The sequence below is a fragment of the Myotis nattereri genome (assembly GCF_964212035.1).
Source record: "Myotis nattereri genome assembly, chromosome: 9".
Classification (NCBI taxonomy): domain Eukaryota; kingdom Metazoa; phylum Chordata; class Mammalia; order Chiroptera; family Vespertilionidae; genus Myotis; species Myotis nattereri.
In genome coordinates this window covers 71,430,816-71,452,794 of record NC_138084.1, presented here as the reverse complement: position 1 = coordinate 71,452,794, position 21,979 = coordinate 71,430,816, and the positions used below count along the sequence as shown (strand labels likewise).

Sequence of the window (21,979 nt, the reverse complement as noted above, 5' to 3'; positions counted from 1 at the left end):
GGTTATTGCCCTTTCTCATACTTGGCTGTGTCGAGAAAGTGTTGTCTGTACTTTCACTGACTGTTATAACGGTTGAATCTACCCACAAATTTAAAAGCGTGCATCTTCTGTTGCTGTCACTAGATGTATAATGCCATCATGAATAGCTTCAAAGTATCTATGCTGACCCTCATGTCAGCTTGACCCCAGTCCAAGGGATAGGTCACAAATCAGAAAAGGAAAGTGCCACCCTTCTTACTATAGAGACAGATTTAAGGAGAAGAGAAGAGAAGTAGGAGGGAAAGGAAGAGGGGGGAAGAGGACGAGGAGGAGGAGAGGGAGATGAAGAAGAATTTGCTTTGCTTTATAAAGGAAAAGGAAGCAGCTGCCTTCTCTTTCCCTTTTGAAAGGGTCTCTTTGCGGGTAAAAATCTGGACTTGAGTCCTTGCTCTCACTCACTGGAATGAAAATAGACCTCTGCAAGGAGGAACTAAGCCCAGTCTCATCTTACAGTGAAAAGATTTCTCCAGGTGTGTGGGCCTCATCACCGCTTGAAACAGAAACATATGCCTCTAGAGCAGTGGTTCTCAACCTTCTGGCCCTTTAAATACAGTTCCTCATGTTGTGACCCAACCATAAAATTATATTCGTTGCTACTTCATAACTGTAATGCTGCTACTGTTATGAATCGTAATGTAAATATCTGATATGCAGGATGGTCTTAAGCGACCGCTGTGAAAGGGTCATTCGACCACCAAAGGGGTCGCGACCCACAGGTTGAGAACCGCTGCTCTAGCGTTAACTTAGGAACTTATCTTGAGATGTAACAGAGGAAATAGGAGTTCTATTGTATTTTCTTCTACTTAGCAGTATAACTTGTGTGACATGTCATCCTGACTTCCTGGTTTTGAGGGCTACCTACACGCATGTACTCTTCTGTAGCGTTCACCGGTAATGAAGCAGTGTTCTTTTCCCCCTATATTGATGTGAATAGGTGTCTCTTTGTTGGTAGGAGCTTTTGCTTCCCCATACACTTGCCATTTGTCAGAAATATGCCCATCAAGTCTCAATCCTAGAACAATTCCCCTCCCCAAAGCACCAAACTTCAGATGCAAGTTTGGGCTACGTCATCGAGAGTGGTCACAGCTATTGTTAGCAAGAACGGGCCTGCTTTTCCATCCCTGACTCTGAAGGCAGAGAAGTGTGTGGAAGGATAGGATTTAAAATTGGAGTTTCCTTTTATATGTTGCACAGGCAAGATTAAAATTTGGTAATTGCATTTTTCTTGAACAAACAAGCTATTAAAAATGAAATGCTCAAAATCGAATATGAGAAAATCACTCCAGTTAAAAAAAAAGAAAACCGTTTTCTTTGCTCTAGCTCATTTTCCTGTTTTAGTCTCTTACCAACGCTTATCATCATCTAAAATTAGCTTTTACCCTACTTTTTAAAATTGAAGTCTAATTTGCATATAGTCAAAATCACCATTTGTAGTGTGATTTTTTTTTATGCCAAATTTTCTGTAAAATAAAACTAACAATGAAAAGAAGAAAATTTATAAAAGCAAGTGTTAAGTATGTTCTTTGGGTTTCCTCCTCATTAAGCACTGGAGAAAAAATTGTGCTTAAAGACAGAATAAACTAAAATTGAGGAATTACGCAGTTGGCCGTTTCTTCCTCCTAAAAGGAAGCAAGCTGCTGTGCTAGTGCGCACGGATGTCCTTAAGTGCACTGAGAAAGCAAGGCAGAGCGAGCATCGGCTGCCCCACGCAACCCATCCCTTTTCAAAAGATGCATTGTTAATAGTGGAAAGCATGTATGGCGTGGCTTGAGGTCAGAGATGTGTGTTGCAACCACATATCTTCTACTTACTGACCTCAGACAAATTACTTAGCATCTCATTTGTAAAATGAAAATAATACTATTAGACTTTCATATAACTGTTATAAGCATTAAATAAAGTATAGAGAATAAAGGTAATACATTAGTTTCTGCTAAAAGCAAGGAGATTAAGTGGTAGCTGATATTGTTATTGCAGTAATCATTATCATAGTTATTGTTTAGCCACATCTCAAATAAATTCCTCTCTCTTCCCTCTGAACAGCTCTTGAACTTAATGTAAATCTTGGGGAAGAAATAGCCGTTTCTACTGTGAGCACTGGAGGAACCGTACCTCACTGAAGGCATGAAGAAAATAGCTAAGACTTTTGTTTGTGTCACTGGAAATACTCAGAAAAAGGTAATGATTGCTTTCTCCCTTAGGAAGTTAATGTCTACAGTTTTATAGTCTACAGTTTTGCTAGAGTGACTGGAAAATTCTGTTCCAGTTCTTTCCTTGACCAAAAACTGGGATAAGGAGAGGAACAGAGGTAGAAATTCTCTGGGTAACTTCCTGAGGGTTTGGCGCGAGAGAAGGCAGGCATGGAAGGGGCTTTGTAAACTGCTCTGATCAAACAGATCTCTGACCACCCTTTCAGAAACATTATACTGATTCAAGAAACATGATCAGTATAAACTGTTCTTTGTTTCTATGCTTCTCTCTCTCTCTCTTTTTTAGATTACTAGAGAATTCTTTTGAAAATACTATATTCTGTAAACTAAGGGGTTAGGGGATTTTCCCAACTTGGGGGCATTTGTGAATTATGTGTGACCAGAGACTGAGGTGGATGTGGCTGACCCTGACTATGTCAGCCCACAGGCCCTGCCTGGGCCTCAAAGACAAACTTATAGTTAAAGAGCTTTGTAATAAGAAGAAAAGAGAGGGAAGTAAAATACAACCCTAAAGTTGATTCTTTTTACCTAAGATTTTTTTAAAAAAACCAACTCTTTAGGTGATACTTATTACAAATACTACTTATTTCCCTTGGTAGAATGCAAACTACATGAAGAAATAACCTTTGTCTCATTCACCTTGGTTTCCTCCACAACACTGATTATAGCACCTTATACACAGCAAATGCTCAGCATCTATGGCTCAAGGCTTATAGCATTTGTTTGTACTCTTATTAGCACTTATAAGGAGGTCGTTCGCCTGGTGCCAAAAGGCCTGGTTCAGGAAAATCTAGGATGTAGTTCTGCCTCTGGAACTGTTGAACTTATCTGGGTCTCCAACTAAAATGCTGAATTAGATTATCTCTACTTCAACTTTGAGCTCTGAAGGAAAGAAGGGAGGAAGGTAGAGAGGGAGGGAGGGAGGGAGGAAGAAAGGGAGGGAGGGAGGGATGAAGAGAGGGGAGGGAGCGGGAGAGAGAGAGAGAGAGAGAGAGAAGAGAAGAGAGAGGATGAAAGGGTACTTCTCCTATCAGAAAAAAATTCAATTAAAGAAAATTCCCTAAGGAATCATACTTGTCATTTAATGATTTTAATATAGGGCTTCAGAGAATGTGGAAATCGCTATTACTATTTAACTAAAGACCAATTTTGATGAGTTGACAAGAATTTGAAGGAAAAATGAAATTTTCCATGCCCAGCTAGATACAGAAAGAGAATGTGGATGAGTGACTGAAAATCACCAGTTTCCAATGTCATTCTGCAGTTGGTCCTGTAGGTTGTGTAGGTAGGTTTTACTTGGCCTGGGGTAATAAAGACATTGTTCTCTTTGCTTGCTAAATCAGGAGCTTCCATGGGGCTCCAAGTCTTTATGATTACTAAGGTGAAGAGCCAAATCACTCAATTAAAATGCATAGTATCAGTGGTGTACACTTCAGTGGTTTAGAATTGCTATCTATTTCTCTATGGAAGAACACAGGGGACAGTCTTTTCTGAAATGCAGATAACAAGAATCTTATCTTTCAGTAACAACCTCCAGCAATCAATTAAGTTGCTACTCCTTGATAGGACTAAAACCTCTTTCAATACATGAAATTCATTTTGAAAGATAGCACAGATCATATCTATCCTCTAAATTTCCATAAGCTATACATACTGCCTTCCCTTGAGTTTAAATGTTAACAAAGCTTTCTTTAAACTACTTTCCATGCACCTCAACATAAAGCTAATACTGAGTTCCCCCATATAAATTACTTAGCTAATTTTCAAAAGGGGCTACTGCTACTGGGCTATTCCTTTAGGAAGCCAAAATATCTGCCCATTCTCAGAAATAGGCAATTACATCTATATTTATGTTAGTTGTTTTTTGATAATAAAGTATGATTTATTTCTGAAACATCATCCAAAGGATACTATGTGGTAAACACTTTACAGGCAAATTAATGAAGCATACACATATGAATTAGCCTGCTGTCACAGCCTCAATCTTGTTTTTTACCATTCCACACCAGTGTGAAGAGAGGATGTCTTGTTTTAAAACACTCTAATGCAATATTTTTTCAAATGAAGTCTATCCACAAATACATGATGTTATAGGATACATGGTGAAGGTTTTACAGCGGTTCAAACAGGAAAAAACGGCACCAGAATTGGCACCAGATACATGGTAGTAAAACCTATATAGTATAGCTAATAAAGTTAATCTACTGGTTTGGCCACAGTTTTTAAATAATTTAATTGGGAAAAAAACAACTATGACTTTTGTTGAATTATTCGATTTTTCTAAATACTCTTGTAAAATAGACAAGCTTTGCATGATACTTTTTATTCCTTCTTATCTGATTACAAATATTTAAATGCCAAAGAAGTATATTTCTGTTATAGATTTTCATGAAATTTTATTAAATCATTAAATAAGCTAATGGTTTCTGATAGATTTGGACAATCTCAGAGAAGTTGCTTATTTTTATCCAAGGGTTCAACGGGCATGTTATTTTTATCAGTGGTGCATGGACAAGCTAAGAGATATTACTAAGAAGAAATAAAGCACTAATTTGAAAATTTTAAAAATAAACTTGTAGTACAACAGGTGCAATTTAGCTTCAGAAAAACATTATTTTCACATTTTAAAATTGAACTTGATCAGTTTTATGGAATTTTGTCATTTAAATTTTTATATGTTTTTATTACATCATTTATGCATGATAATTCTAGACATTTTTATGTTTGTGCATAACTAACTAAGGTTAAAATAAAATAATTTAAGTCAACACTGGGATCAACAACTTGTTTTGGTTTTATTGTTTCTTTTCCTTTGAGCTTGTTTTATTACTCAAGTTTGAAGGGGTTGACAGTCATTTTAATGGGTGCCTATAAATTTCAGGAAGACATTCTAGATCTATCATGAACTAGCTCTGGCCAGCATCCCCAGCTCTCTCTCTCTCTCTTTCCTGACATTGACTCTGCATTCTTAACACATCTACTATCTAAATTCCCAGAATGCTTCTTGTTCTCTCACAGCTCCATGTCATTCGATGCTCCCTCAATCTTCCTTCTTGTTTTAATTAATAAATTAATTATTGGTTTTGGCTTAGGCTAGTGCTACACATCCAATTGTATCCAGACTTAAAACTGGTGCTATGATAAGCATTTGCAGGTAGTCCCATTCTTCTTTCTTTCTCCTAGGATTACAGGTATCCTTCTTTCAATACTCTGTATTGATATTCTACCTGGCTTATCACTCTCATTTATCCATAAGCTCTTCTTTTATTTTCCTTATTATAGTTACATCCTTTCTACTTATTATTAGTCATACCACTACATTACTATAATGCTACAGCAGCTATCTTCCATGATGTAACAAGGGTTATGCTAAATGCTTTATATGCTGTATCACTGAATTCTCACACCACCACCATTATCCCCACTTACTGATGAGGAAACTGAGGTATCCATAAGATTATGTCTATACTAGAGGCCCAGTGCACAAAAATTTGTGCAATGGGGGGGTCCCTCAGTCCGGCCTATGCGCGCTTGAAGTCTGGAACCCCTTGGAGGATGTCCACTTGCTGGCTTAGGCCCACTCCCTGGGGGATCGGGCCCAAGCTGGCAGTCAGACATCCCTCTGGCAGCCTGGCAGCCCTCGGGGGATGTCCACTTGCCAGCAGGGAGCAGACCTAAGATGCAGTCGGACATCCTTAGTGCTAATGAGGAGTCGGGAGAGGCTCCCGCCACCACCCCTGTGCTGGCAGCCATCAGCCTGGCTTGTGGCTGAGCAGAGCTCCCCCTGTGGGAGCACACTGACCACCAGGGGGCAGCTCCTACATTGAGCATCTGCCCCCTGGTGGTCAGTGTGTGTCATAGTGACCAGTCATTCCCAGTCATTCTGCTGTTAGGGTCAATTTGCATATTACCCTTTTATTATATAGAAGAGAGGCCTGGTGCATGGTTGGGGGCCGACTGGTTTGCCCTGAAGGGTGTCCCGGATCAGGGTGGGGGTCCCACTGGTGTGCCAGGCCAGCCTGGGTGAGCGGCTGATGGCTGTTTGCAGGCTGGTCAAGCCCTCCAATGGGGATCCTCACCCCATGGGGGTTTGGCCAGCCTGGGTGAGGGGCTGATGGCTGTTTTCAGGCTGGCTACACCCCCTTTAGGGTGGGGGGTCCCCACTGGGGTGCCTGACCAGTCTGAGTGAGGGGCTGAGTGCCGTTTTCAGGCTGGCCAAGCTCCCCGGCGACAGAAGCTCCCAGCCTCTCCTTTTTTTCTTTTTTCTTTTATTCTGGGATTTATTTACTTTCTATAATTGAAACTTTGTAGCCTTGAGTGGAGCTCAGAGCCAGCCAGGGCAGGTGGGAAGCTTGGCTTCCTCCATCGCCAGGGGCAACCCAAGCATCCTGCTAACTCCAGCTCTGTGGCCACAGCCGGCTGAAAGCAGGTATCTGGGGTTTATTTATCTTCTATAATCGAAACTTTGTTGCCTTGAGTGGAGCTCAGAGCCGGCGGTGGCAGGCAGAAAGCTTGGCTTCCTCCATCACTGGCTGCTGGCCGCCATCTTGGTTGGGTTAATTTGCATATAGTTACTCTGATCGGCTGGTGGGCATGACTTAAGGCATAGCAAAGGTATGGTCAATTTGCATGTTTGTCTTTTATTAGTGTAAATTTCTACTACCTTAGTCCATGATACATAGTAAGCAATCAATATACAGATTTAAATGAGTGAATAGTGGGATAAAGAACATCTAATGATATAAAGTGTAAAACCAGAGAAATTGTATCCTACATCATTGAAATATCTTGAAAATGTCATTATTAATCCACCTTCAATAATTTTTGTAGAATCATAAAGAACCAAAACATTGTCAGAAGAATTAAGGGGAGTATATGCTGGTCTACTTTCAAAAAAGGGGTCCAAGTGAATTCTGGATAGTAACACATCTAGATGTATTCATTTCAGAGCTGCTGAAACAAAGTACCACAAACTCGTGGCTTAAAACGATAGAAATTTGTTCTCTCATATCTGGAGGCTTGAAGCCCTAAATCAAGGTGCTAACAGGGCCATGCTCTCTCCAAAGGCTCAGGGGAGAAGCTGTCCCATGTCTCTTATCTTCTGTTGTTGCTGGCATCCCTATGCCTGTAGACACATCACTAAGTCTCTGCCTCTGTTGTCATATGTCATTCTTCCTGTGCATCTGTACCTGTTCTTCTTTTCCTCTTACAAGGACACCAGTCAATTAGATTAGGGCTCTCCCAAACCACCTCATCTTAACTTGGCTGCATCTCCAAAGATGCTATTTCCAAATACGGTCACATTCACATAGAAAACAAAATGGAGACTTCTGGGAAAAAGATTCATTAAGAAGATGCCAAACAAACACCATTTCCATTTGCTTTAAGGTTATTACACTGCTTGATCTGGATAAAGTCAAAGACATAGTGGACTTGATTTAGAAAGACATTTAACACAGTCATTATGACTTGGGATTATAGGAAAATATTTACTGGTTTAGGTGAATTCAGGGATGATTAGCCAATTCCCAAAGCATAGCAATTGAATATTTGGATATTATCAACTTTGATGGGTGGTCTATGGTGCCCTGCTGTAGGATGCTGTAAACATACTTTGAAATTCTATATTTTAGCACAAGTTTGTATTAAAGTATGGTTATCTAACTTGCACATGATTGAAAAACATAATGGGTTAGTTGGGGGCTGGGTGAGAAGGGTGAAGGGATTAAGAAAAAAAAAAGAAAGAGAAAGAGAGAGAAAAAAGAAAGGGAAGGAGGAAGGAAAACTCATGGACACAGATAACAGTATAGTGACTGCCAGAGGGGAGAGGGGTGGGAGGAGGTAGAAGAGCCAATAGGGGGAATAAATGATGATGGAAGGAGATGTGACTCGGAGTGGTAAACACCCAATACAATATACAGATTATGTATTTTAGAATTGTACACTTGAAACTGATATAATTTTATTAACCAATGCCATCCCAATAAAAATAATTAATCACATAAAAACATAAGGAGTTGACATTGTAGAAAAGAAGTATAAAAATTTAAGCATCTCTACAATTAATGATGCTAGACCTATATTAAAATTAATTAAATTGAACAAAGATATATGTAAAATCTTTATATATATATATATTATTGATTTTTTACAGAGAGGAAGGGTGAGGGATAGAGAGTTAGAAACATTGATGAGAGAGAAAGATCGATCAGCTGCCTCCTGCATACCCCCTACTGGGGATGTGCCCGCAACCAAGGTACATGCCCTTGACTGGAATCGAGCCTGGGACCCTTGAGTTTGCAGGCCGACGCTTTATCCACTGAACCAAACCGGCCAGGGCATATGTAAAATCTTGTTCCAAGGTTTAAAAAGTCACATGCACAATAACAAGATTGGGCAGGATCACCCAGTAGTAGATCATATAAAAGCAATTTATGGAGTTTAAAGTCAATATATGCCAATAATATAAGGTAATTAACAGTGAGAAAAATTAAAAAATGTCAGTACAATCATAAGTGGCACCTAGACCTCTCTCAGAATCCAGAAGAAGGTCAGAACATTGCTACATAGAGGGTAGGCTACTTATTCACTGGACCAGCCCAATTCTGAGGCTGGAGTGTTGCAAGAAGAGCAGGATGAATAGGTTAAATGACTGGAACTTTTAAGTTTGGAGATTAGAAGGTAAAAAAGAAACACCTTTAAATATCTGAAACATGGTCATGTGAAAGAACAATTAGACTAATTTTAAGTAATGTAGTTTAAAAAAGTGGAGGCAAATCTCAGCAAAATCTATAGGCAACAATATTTGGCAATAAGCACTCTTCACAATTTTAATTGCTGCTTTGTGAACTCTGGAGGTGATCATGCTGTCTAGAAGACCAATTTACGTCTCAGGTCCTCAGATTGACATACACACATAGCCTGTATTAGTAGTCTTTACCAATGGTGCAGTTTCATCTGGCATGTTCTTTATTATCTAAGCTTCATGTTCAAAGTTTGGCTCCAATATTACTCCTCAAAATGACCTTTCCAGCTGCTGCCACCTGTATTAGCTCTCCTACTCCAGGGTTCCTTTACCTCAAACATAGACATTTATTTTATCCTCTACTACAAGGTACTGCAATAGACTGTTCACTTCCAGGGAGGTAGAAGGGCTATCTTAATTTTAGCCTTCCCTGATGCATGGCAAGATGTCTGCTAATTAACAGGTGATCAAAAATATTTGCTGAAAAAATGTTGTAGAGTACATTCCTCTACTGAGTAGGATATTGTGTTGGCTAACCTTTAATAGCTCTTTGAAATCTAATAGACTGTAGCCTTTGTGCATACAGTAAAATTTAATATAAAACCAATTAATACAGAAATAGCAGGTATAAGTGTTGAGGAATAAAATCATCAAACATATGAGGCCTGATGTTAATTAAAAGGCATTCTAATTATCTACCCAAAAAGAAAAATTTGCCTGCCTGTGGTGGTTCAGTGGATTTAGCATCATCCCATGGACCAAAAGGTCCTGGGTTTGATTCCCAGTTAGGGCACATGCCTGGGTTGCAGGCTCGATCCCCAGTAGGGGCATACAGGAGGCAATCAATCAATGAGTCTCTCTCATCATTGATGTTTCTATCTCTCTCCCCCTCTCCCTTCCTCTCTGAAATAAATAAAAATATTAAAAATAAAATTTAATCTTCCCTCCGTCTATCATATTGTTAAAGATCTTCAAAGCAGGTAGTGTTACTTTGTAAATATTTCTTCAGTGTCATCTGTGTTAAAAATGTATGTTTTTTCAAAAGAAAAGGACTGAAGCTATTATTGGCATAAAATTTTCAGCACACCAAAAGAAACTTGGCTCTCACTAAGAGTTAATAATGGGATTAACTCCCTCCGCCTCTTTGTTGTATGGGATGATGAGAATGGAAAACTATTAAAAAAAAAAAAGAAAACTTGAAATCAGACCTTTCTGCTGGTGGAGGCCATGGAGTAAGCATCGTTGGAGTCTCTCCTCCCACAGTCATCATCTCTAAGAGTCTCCCAAAAAGCCCAAACAGCTGTGGAAGCTCATTATGGGAGGTTTGAGCTTTGAAACGAGTGAGGAGAGTCTGAGGAGCTATGTTGATCAATGGGTTCTCTCAGGCTCTGCTGGTGAGAAATCCAAACACCAAGCACTCCAGAGGCTTTGGGTTTGTCATGATGCCACTGAGGAGGGCATTTATGTTATCCTCAAGGAAGCAGCCATGAATGCAGGGCCGCATGAGGTGGACAGAACCAGAGAAGGCTGTCTTAAGAGAAGATTCTCAAAGACCTGGTGCCCATTTAACCGTGAAAAAGATACTTGTCGGTGGTATTAAAGAAAACACTGAAGAACGTCACCTAGGAGACCATTTGGAACAGTATGGGAAAGCTGAAGTAATTGAAAGCATGGCTGACGGAGGCAGCAGTAAAACAGAGGCTTTGCTTTTGTAACCTTTGGTGACCATGACTCTGTAGACAAGATTGTTATTCAGAAATGCCATACTGTGAATGGCCACAACTGTGAAGTGAGGAGAGCCCTGTCTAAGCAAGAGATGGCTCGTGCTTCAAGAGGTCAAAGTGATTCTGAAAACTAGGTGGTCTTGGAGGTAGTTTTTGTAGGAATGACAACTTTGATTGCGGAGGAAACTTTGGTGGTTGAGATGGCTTTGGTGGCAGCCATGGTGGCGGTGGATATGTTGGCAAATAGATGGCTGTAATGGATTTAGTAATGATAAAAGCAATTTTTAAGATGGTAGAACCTCCAATTATTTTGGCAATTATAGCTATTAATCTTCAAATTTTGGACCCATGAAAGGAGGAAACTTTGGAGGCAGAAGCTCTGGCCTCTATGGTGATGGAAGCCAATACTTTGCCAAACCACAAAACCAAGGTGGCTGTGGCAGTTCCAGCAGCAGTAGCTATGGAAGTAGCAGAAGGCTTAAATTACTGCCCGGAAACAAAGCCTAGCAGGAGAGGAGAGCCAGAGAAGTGACAGGGAAGCTACCGGTTGCAACAGATTTGTGAACTAGCCAAGCACAGTGGTGACAGGGCCTTGCTGCTACAAAGAAGACGTGTGTTAGACAACACTTGTGAATGGGCGAAATCCTCCAGGACTGTATTTGTGACTAATTGTATCACAGGTTATTTCAGTTTCTCTTCTCTGGAAAGTGCAAAGCATTCCAACAAAGGGTTTTAGTAGTAATGTCTGAAACCTATAATTTATTGGATATCATGTGTTAAAAAAATCTTTTAAGTGTCTTATAGCAAAACCGTCTCTGTATTCTTTATAACTACCCCAGGATTCACATCACTACTGAAATATGGGTGTGATCCATAATGGCAATAGATAAATTGGAGTCAACCACGTGTCCATTCCTCTAATTATATAAACAGGAAAAATATGAGAAAGGATTCAGCAACCAGGTTTCAAGATTCATTAAGACAATGAAATTCTATTTTCCAAAATACATTTATTGGTTCTAATACTAATAATATCACATTTTCAGAAAGTTTTATGCCCCTGCAAATTATCAGGAAGTCCAAAATTTCAGCTCAGAATACAAGCTGAGAGTACAAGGTGAGGAAACTGAGGGAGAAGGTCAACATTTCAGAGAAGGACCTTGAAGAGGCCATGGAGCCCAAGCGAGATTCTGGGTGTTATATGTGTACGATATTAAAGTGAACTCCTGATTGAAATTGATAGATACACAACTAAAATCAGCATAACTAATGAAGAAAATACACTGCCTTATAAACCAAAATGCTAGGAAACTTTTCAGCTTCAGCCCTAGTTGCATTTAAGGTTCAAATAATCTAACCAGGATTAAGACACTCTTATTTTTAATAGCTTTGCTTTCCTCTACATTGGCTTCACTACAACAGAAATTTTCTCTAATGCCAACTTTCAAGCGCCTCAGACTTAGATCCTACCAGTTTCATCACCCTGGTAGTTGGCACCTCATGCCAGTAGCTCTAGCAAAAGTCCCAGGCCTAATCTGTATTGACTCAAGCAAGGTTAAAAGCCAACTACATAACTCATTACTCTGACACTAATTGGCCATGAAGAGTGGGGTTAGAGGAAGGACAAAACTCATGGACTGTAATAGGGAAAGAATGGAAGGGGCTATTACCAGCAGAAACAAAGGATAGATACTAGATAAGCAAAAACAATAAATATCTATTATACACACAGCCCTTTCCCTTCTGATGCCAGGGCACATATTGCACCTCACACTGACTTTATATCTGATTAAGACTCCATGGCCTAGAAACAATCCAAAACCACCACCAAAGACATTCTATTACAATTAGAAAAGGTAACTCCTTCTTATCCAATTAACTGTTCACCCTTTCCAGGTAAAAGCAAGAAAAGCTACAGTTAAAATGTATTAAAAGTAAATATTCAATCTGATATGAGTGCCTTCCACCTAGGAAGAAGGCATCAATATCACAAAGATAAGAATTAATGAAGAAAGTTTAAAACAGTTAAAAGAAAAAGTCATTTATCATTCAAAGGAGATTTCTCCAGAGGAAAAGAAGAGTCCCTTCAGGACAGCCATGGAATACAGTTCGTAAGGCAGAATGAGAGATGATGAGAAAGCAAGGAGGAAACACGGATTGACAGCCAGGTCAGAGCCTTGCTTCGGAGATTACCATGGTCATGAAAGACAACCAAGACTCGAATCCAACTAGAGATATCAAATTACTGATTTGTGAGATATTAATAATTGTCACTCCAAATAAATTCTTTAATCAAAAAAAATCTATAGAAGTGTATTAAGTATTATATTCTAAAAAAAAACAACTATGCAAGACAACATACCCAATTATGCATTTAAACTTTCTACAAACTTTGCCTTCAAAATTTCTACCAGGCTCTCCTACAAATCCTGCATGACTAATCTCTAATAAATACCATTTCACAACACTAGCCACTTCTTAAAAACTCGGAGTGGTTCTCTGGTATTAAAGGCATTAAATCTAAGTCTCCTGTCCTAAACTGTAAAGCCCTCTGTAACTAATACCTGCCCACCAGCAATTCCATTTGCCGCACTCCTTAACATGTAGTCTACATTTTCTTTTGTTCTCTTTTATTGTTCAGTTTATACCCTGCACGCTTTTTTCTACCTCCAGAACTTAGCTCATGCTGATTCTCCACTGTGGTAGAAAGAATAATGACCCTAACAAAGATTTCCATGCCCTAATCCCCAGAAACTGCAAACATATTACCTTACATGGCAAAAAGGACTTTGCAGATAGAGTTAAGGATTTTAAGATGGGGATATTATTCTGGATTATCTAGTCGAGCCCAATATAATCACAGGGTCCTTACAAAAGGAAGTCGGGAGGATTTCAAGATGGAAGCAGGGGTTGTAGTATGCAGATTCAGCAAAAGGCCACAAGCAAAGGAATGCAAGCAGTCTCTGGGAGTTAGAAAAGGCAAGGAAACGGAATCACTCCTGGAACTTCCAGGAGGAATGCAGCTCTACCAATACTTTCATTTTAGCTCCATGACATTCATTTCAGACTTCTGATCTCCAGAACTGTAAGGTGATAACTTTGTATTCTTTTAAGACTAAATTTATGATAATTTGTTTAAATGGCAGTCAGAAAGTAATGCACCCAACCAACACCACCTTCAATAAATAATAATTTTTAACGCTATATTCTCTTTGAAGCTTTCTCTGACCTGTCCCTTTTATGGAAATGTCTGATATCAAGGTTTTAATACAGAATAATCTTTCCTTTTTAGTGTGTTGCCTCAAGTAAATTCTAACCTTCTTGAGAGAAGGGATCATCAGGGCTAGTGCTTCATGTTCTCAACTATAGTTATGTACTAGGTATACAATGCATGCTTGTTGATTTTTGTCATATTTGTATTTATCAAGCAAACATTCACTGAGGAACGATTTATGCAAAGTAATCTGCCAGCACCATGGAACTCAGCAAAGGTAACCACTACAGACAGTCCTTGTCCTCCAGAACAATATCTTGGGAGTGATAAAACATATACTCAACTAACTGAAGGAAACTCAAAAGCAGGCTATGTCAAATTACAGAGTAAAAGAAGAAAAGTTTTTAGGAGTTTAGATATGGAAGAGTTTATTTTGTTGGGAGACTCAAAAATATCTCATGGAGGAAGTGGCATGTTGCCCGGCTTATCTTTATCATGTCTATGTTTGATGTCATTCCTTCTTCCTCCTTCCCTCACATTGATCATCTTCCTCAGGAAACTATCTCATGTTTTCACTGGGCTTGAGGAGTGCCTCCGTGAGACAAGGATAGGTCTAAAACAACCTGTCATTCTGAAATGGCTCTGATTCCTCTTCTCTCTCTTCTCTCAATTCTGTTTCCTCGGCCATAGCCTAACACCTATATTTACATTAGAATTACTAACTACCATTTTCATGAGCATGTTGCAGTTTTCACTAGAGAGGACCGTATTCTCTCTCCTTAGTCCCTCCCTTGAGTGATGAACGAAAGTTTTAAAAGCGCTTATGCAACACTGACCCCTTTATTGAGAAACTGTCTTTAGGTTAAGATGGATCTCAAGGCTACCATATCAATTAACCAAATTTTAAAAATTCATCTACTATTCAACTAGATTGCATGACAATAAAAAGTGATATGATATTTCATAGTATTGTTCAAACTTTCTTCTTCAAAATGTACTATTTCATATAATAGGGACTTAGTTGCCAAACATTTTTGGAAAGAGTGGATTAAACAGTTATAGATTCCTTCACTGCAGGTCTTCTCGGCGCCTAGATTACACTAGTGTGTTGTGAATCCACAAGGAGGATTTAGAATGCAAAATTTCAAAAAGTGACTATACCACAAAATCCTACTTTTGTTGTTATTGTTTGTTAGTCATTTATTTCATTACACTCATCTGAAGAATTTTAGAAGAACTTTGGGAAATACCAATACAGAGGAAAGGAAAGGGTGAGAAAAGCTCTGAAATCTTAGTTTTAGTACCAGCTCTTCCATTAACTAGTTGTGTAAGGCCACTATGAACTGTAATCATTTCCCCATTTATAATTGAAGACGCAAATTAGATAATCTCTGAGGTTCCTTCCAGCTCTATCATTCTATGATTCTATTTTCCATGAATTAATCTCATTGTACACTGTTTCAGATTGTGTTCAGACAATAAACAACTAATACTTTCAACTTCCTATTACTCTTGATTCTAGAAAAGGCACCTCCCTTCTAAATGTTAGAAATCTTACAATAAACTTAACTTTACCAGTATATACATTTTAAGCAGTGACATATGCATGTAAACATTAGCTACTTCATAAAGGTTAAAAGGATGAATGAATTATAAGTGATCTAATTAATGGTCATAAAACTGAAGTAGTCCTCAAAAGCAGGCCATACATCAGTCTATTGCTGACTTCATGAATTATCATGTTAATTTTTTTTACATAAAGTCCACTAAGATCCAGAATGATTATACAACTAACTTGCTCAGGTTGACAAAGCAAGGGATTATTAAGTCTGCTTTATAATATTGTATTCTTATTAAAAATGTATTACATCAAAAGGAATAAATATTTCCTTTTCCTATTCCAGTGTGACTCAGTGGTTGATCATTGACCTGTGAATCAGAAGGTCATGGTTCGATTCCCAGTCAGGCACATGCCTGGGTTGCTCCATCCCCAGTAGGGAGTGTGCAGGAGGTGACCAATCAATGATTCTCTCTCATCATTGATATTACTATCTCTCTCTTCCTCTCCATTCCTCTATTTTTTAAAAAAGGAATAAGACTATTAATACCCATTTATCCATCATCCAGCTAAAGAAGTAAAATATTGTCAATATGGTTGCAGCCACATAGGTCTTCTCTCCCAGACTACAGTCTTCCTCTCTCCTCAGAGATAATCTAAACTATTTTCAACAGAAAACAAACAAAGGAATAAATAAGAAAAGCTCCAAAGCACATAAAATGGCAACCAATTTTACAGAATTGTTCAGAATAATTTCTGACATATCAAGTTATTGATTTAAATATTATTTGCATGAACACATATTTTATTTTATAGGATTTTTAGAATATTAATCACTAATAAAGGGGTTATGTTATTTATTGTTATACTAGTGTCCCGGTACATGGATTCATGCGCATTGAAAGGAAATTAATTAGAAGAAATATTTTAATATCTCTATTTACCCTTTCCCTATAACAGAAGTGTCAAAAAAACTCATGATTGACAATGACAGATTGAAACACAAAAGTGCGATTGGCGCCAGATTTATGTGTATTGCACATGTGTGAGTCAACTTAGCCTTTTATATATATAGATAACTTATGTGCAAATGAATAAGGAATTAGCCAAACATTATCACAATATATGAGAAGAGCAGCCATCAGGAGCTCCTTGATAACATCCCAGACTTGGCCTGCTCTGTCTATGGCAAGGCTCTAGCATGACTGCTCACTTTCTCCATTGGAAGCTTTTGCTAAGCACCTTTATCTCCCTCCCTCCCTGCCTTCCAGCCTCCCTGCCTCCTTCCCTTCTTTTCTTCCTTCTTTCCTTCCTTATTTCTTTTTTTCTCATATATATAATAGTTGATGTTTTGCCAAAAGAAAATAAAAATGGACTCAGCTATCTATACTCCATTTGAGTATATAATATCTGGAGGTGGGAGGTTAATAATTGCATCAGTGTCATCCAAGTGGCCAAAGCATTTACTCAAGGTTATTATATAAGTCCTGGAGATGTAGTGAGTGGGATAGGATTTTCATTGTTCAAAATGGAATTTTGCATTAATCAAATTATTCAGATGACTGCCAACTGTGTACTTTTCCCCAATAATTCTAGTTTCCAAAGTATTCTTGTAAGAATGAACAGTCATTTGATGACAAATGGATTAAAATGAGGAGGGGTTGGGGAGGAAGATAAACAATTGTTTGAATAATCACTAAATTAGTGTTTCCCAGTGGGTAGGTTAGGATAAAATGTGTTATAAGATTTAAAATATCTAATGAAAACAGATACCAAGTATTTCCATAGGATTTTATAAATCTAATCCACAAAAGAACCTATCTGGACCTAGGGCTGAGCGTGAATGTTCATTCTCATTTCACGATATCTGCAATTTCCCACTGTCATTTCACAGAAAATTACATCAAAAATATCCATTTTTTGCCATTGAAATTTACCCCAAAATAATAAAATTTGTCGCTAGAGGAAAAAACAATATATGCTTGCTAAAAAATATATAAGAATGTAATTTACTTACATTTTATGCGATATTAATATTTTATTCATTCTGACCCACAAACTATAAAACTGATCCATGCCAAAAGTCCCACAATTCTACATTCAATCGTTCAAATTCTCAACAGAGAAATGCATGAAAACTCAATAGTTGAGGGTCATCATTTAGTTAACTGACAGACTTTTCAATTTTTGTCATCTTCTCTGTATTTGGATAAAGAAAAAATGATATTTGCCTTTCACATTATATATTAAAGTTACCCAGAGAAAGTGAATTATTGAAGGGGATTAAAGTGACACCATCTACAATTTAAATTCATTCTGATCTGTACCTGCATTAGCATCCAGTGGCTGGGTGGATAAAGGTGAGCCTGCAGAGTAAACCAAGAAGGAGCAGACAAGTCTTTGGGGGGAAAAAAGACAGTAAAGTTACAGAAACCAAGGGGTGAATGTGCTTCGGGATGTAGAGAGGATTTAATAATAGTTAATGTTACTGAACAGAGAAGTGGAGATTATTAATATTAATGGAAAGCTGTATCACTAGTTCCTACAACACATAACTTTATTAAAATCAAATAAACTTCATGCCAGGGGATCCTATTTTAGTCCTTGATTAGTAATCAGTTTAGTTCTTACCAGATAGGAGTTTAAAATTTAAACAATGACATCTGAGTTTTTAATTAAGAATTCAAAAAGAGGAGGTTCAGCTCCTGGCACAGTCAGTGACTCAATAGCTTTCTTCTCCTTTGCTATTTTTAAATTTTAAGTTTATTTTTTACTGTTGACAGTATTTTAGATGTCCCTCATACCCACCTTTCACCCCCTCCTCCCAACCCCCACCCCACCACAGGCTTCTCTACACTATTGGTATCTTCAGAAAGTTTGCTTCCACAGATAATGGGCTAAAAAACCTTTGTGCTCTTCAGAAGGACCACTGGAGAAGACATTATAGACTGTCCTCCAGAGCAATATATGGCATTAACTCAAACACCACGATGTGAGTCAGTTGTTGAAAGCATTTGCTTCATTTTGTGTTTATGGTAATATTTACCAGGGTACTGTTTTTACAAAGTAATATTACAGTAAAACAAAGATAGTTGAATTCTCTTGTTATTTTATACAGGGAATATGTCAAAAAAGCAATTAATATGTAGATCACTTTTGTGCGTTGCAGTTGGAAGGAAGTGATGGATAAGTTTATCTATAGAACTTAGGTTACTGAGCAACACCAAACAATCGATGTGTCTGTTGGGAGAAGAAAACAGTCACAGCAATGGAAAATGGGAGGCTCTGACCATGGCCAAGATATCACTGCTCAGGTGAGTGAGAGGAAAAAATGGACTCTTGAATGCTACATTTTCAAATGAAAAGAATGTCATGTCCACTAGGATACATTCATTCAAACTAAAATATAAATTATTTCTAATTATCCTCTATTCTCAAAAACCCATGCCATTATTCCCTTTTATTAATAGCCCAATAGTATGGATCAATATATAGTAATCCCAGTTTCAACATCAACCCATATAATTCCATTTTTCCAGTAATGAAATGGGGATAGTACCTTTATCCTATATACCTTATAAATGCTATGTAGATTATACAATAATGACGTGGGTGGTGTGAATGTACTTTGTAAAAAGTTTAAAGCTCTATATATTTGCAACTCATTACAATCCTCACAAGTAGTATACACTAAGCCAACTACATAAACATAATCATTTTGAAACATGCTCAGACTTATACAATGTTATTGTTGCCCACAAGTGTGTGCTGATTGTGTGTTTCAAATGAAAGAAATGTTAAGAGCATGCCAACTTCACACACACAATACCACATATTCTTTGCACAGAGGGGGCAAACTACAGGCATGTGGCAAGCACTGTTAGTTCTCAAGCTGGCTCCCTTCCACCTGATAAGAGTTGTCATGGTTAACTGTGCATATTTCTGCCTAGAACAGATAATATTTTATAGCCTCTCTTGCAGCCAACTGAGGCTAAATTCTGGTCAATAGGATATAACTTGAAATATCATGTTAAATGTGTCCCTAGAGAAAAGTGTTCTTATAAGTAAAAAGTATCTGGTTTTTCTATCCCTTTCTCCTCCCTGTGAGCTGGAATATGTATATGATGCTGGGATGTAAGCAGACATCCTGGACCATGAAGGAGGGCCTAGATGATGGGAAAGATGGAGCAAAAAGATGAGGCAGCTTGGTTCCTGACACACAAATATCAACTCCAGGTGGCCTACACAATTTTTTCACATGGAAGGTAAATAATAAAAATAAATTAAAAAATTTTAAAAACCTGTTACTTGGGGTCTTTAGTTATTCACAACCTCATCCTATCTATATACTATACACTATATACTATGTACCATGTGTACTTATGTTATCTATATTTATATTTATAATTATTTATAAATAAAAGCATAAATATATACAAATATTTGTACACAATATACACACATATTAGTACATACTTAATCTGATATAAAACAAAAACAGGACGAGGACCGTTCAATTGCCTAGTAGAACAGACACTTCAAAGGTGAAATGCCCCTAAACGTCTATAGTATTACCCTCTCCATTATAATCTCCGTCATGCCAATACAAAAGGCATTAGAAATTCTAACTCTAAACCTGATCCATCGCATCCTTCCTAAGGGAGCTCCTTTCGTCCTCTTCTGCATGCATCCTGTCCTCCAGATTCACTTTGGTTCTCGGCCTTGCACAGACAGGCATCTTTCTCTTCTGCTTGGCATGCCTCACCCCAGGCCCTAAAACCTACCTTGCTGATGGCTAACTAGCCTTCAAAATACAGCTCAAATCTTATCTCTATGACAGGTCTCCACACTCATTCCCCTGTTGCCCTTGTTTGGTTAGCTCCTTCATGCTCCCTTAGGATTTTGTACACGTATTTATTCTTTCAACAAACGTGTAAGTATCTACTGAGTGGCAGGCACTACTGATCTCTATTATAGCCATCAAGTATATATAATTGATCTTTAGTCTTACCCACAGTCCTTGAGAACAAGCATAAATAGGACGTTTTTCCATTTCTTTCACCCTCCATGCCATGTACGAATGTTCAGTAACTGACTGACTAATTATTAGGAGTCTGCTCTACTCACTGTTCAACTGGAGGACCCATCCGGCACCCTGTTGTCATGGTTCCTGGACTTCATTTATTTCATTGACCTTACTCTCTCAATTTACACTGCCTCAGTTTAAACAGTGTCATCCAGAGACAAAGATACCTTAAATCTCAAAATCTGAAACTCATTCATAAAACTTTTTCCAGGTCTCTCAGCTACTAAACCTACACTTAAGTCCCTTGACTTCATACTTCACTTCTTTTCATACCCAACTTGGACCTCATGTCAGTCATTTCAGTTAGTCTCACTTGCACCATTAATTCCCTCATTCCCCTCACTTTTATGGTTATGTCACACATACCCAAGCATTCCTCCTAGTTTGAATTAATTATTTGCTTGCAATGCTGGGTGCTACTTTGAGAAAAAAAGGTACCTATGACAGCAATGAGGACATTTTGGTTAAGTGGTAGATGACAAAAATTAAGTAGGCCATTTCTCCTCTCTAAGATATTCTAAAATATTAACATTCGGTAAAAGCCATAGAACTAAGTTTCTCAAGCTGAAAGTAATTCTAGCTTTATATTCCCTTACTAGAGGCCCGATGCACAAAATTCATGCAAGGGTCTTGGCCCCAGACCCCATGACTGCCACCGCAGGTGGGGGGGGAGAGGGGGTTGGGGGAGAGGGGAGCCTAGACCACCTCTGCCATGGCCTCTACCACCTCTGCCATGGCCCCCGCCCACTATGGTTTTGTCCAGAAGGAAGGATGTCCAGAAGGATTTTCAATCTAATTAGCATATTATGCTTTCATTATTATAGATTCCACTGGAGATTGTCAACCACATTTATAATGTCGTCTTCTTTGGCCAGTAGAGCTAGAGTCCTAACTGGCTTTATCAGCCTCTGAGGGTTATTACCACAATGATTCTGGATAAGTTGCTTTAAAAGTTGCCTGAGAAGGTCTCTCTTTGAAGGAAAAAGTAATGAATGTCCTTAGGGTAAGTTGTCTGACAAAGTATTTTAAAGATGCTGAAAACTAATACTGATTCTGAGCGTGCCCAGTGTGGCTCTGTGGTTGTGTCTACCTATGAACCCGGAGGTCATGGCCCGATTCTTGGTCAGGGCACATGCCAGAGTTGCAGGCTGGATCCCCAGTGTGAGGCATGCAGGAGGCAGCCAATCAATGATTCATTCATTCTCTCTTCCTCTCTCAATCTCTCTCTCTCTCTCTCTCTCTCTCTCTCTCTCTCTCTCTCTCTCTCTCTCTCTTTCTTCCTTCCTCTCTGAAATCAATAAAACTATATGTTGGAAGCCGATCCACCCTGGCTGCTTGAGGCAGTCCCTGCAGGGATGTTTCAAGGAACCTTGAAATGGAGATGAGAAACAGCCCTAGCCTTT

General features: G+C 38.5%; 1 protein-coding gene and 1 pseudogene across 2 annotated transcripts in view; one reads left to right on the top strand and one right to left on the bottom strand.

Annotated features, from left to right (window-relative positions):
* The window catches only part of GUCY1A2 (guanylate cyclase 1 soluble subunit alpha 2), a gene marked incomplete at its 5' end in the record, with an annotated part of 274,517 nt that overhangs the window by 133,995 nt on the left and 118,543 nt on the right, over positions 1-21,979 (bottom strand). The gene's annotated exons all lie outside the window — the stretch shown is intronic.
* LOC308524705 (heterogeneous nuclear ribonucleoprotein A1-like) lies at positions 9,270-11,225 on the top strand (annotated as a pseudogene). The gene is made up of 2 exons: positions 9,270-9,363; positions 10,272-11,225. The product of its transcript is annotated as a heterogeneous nuclear ribonucleoprotein A1-like (transcript).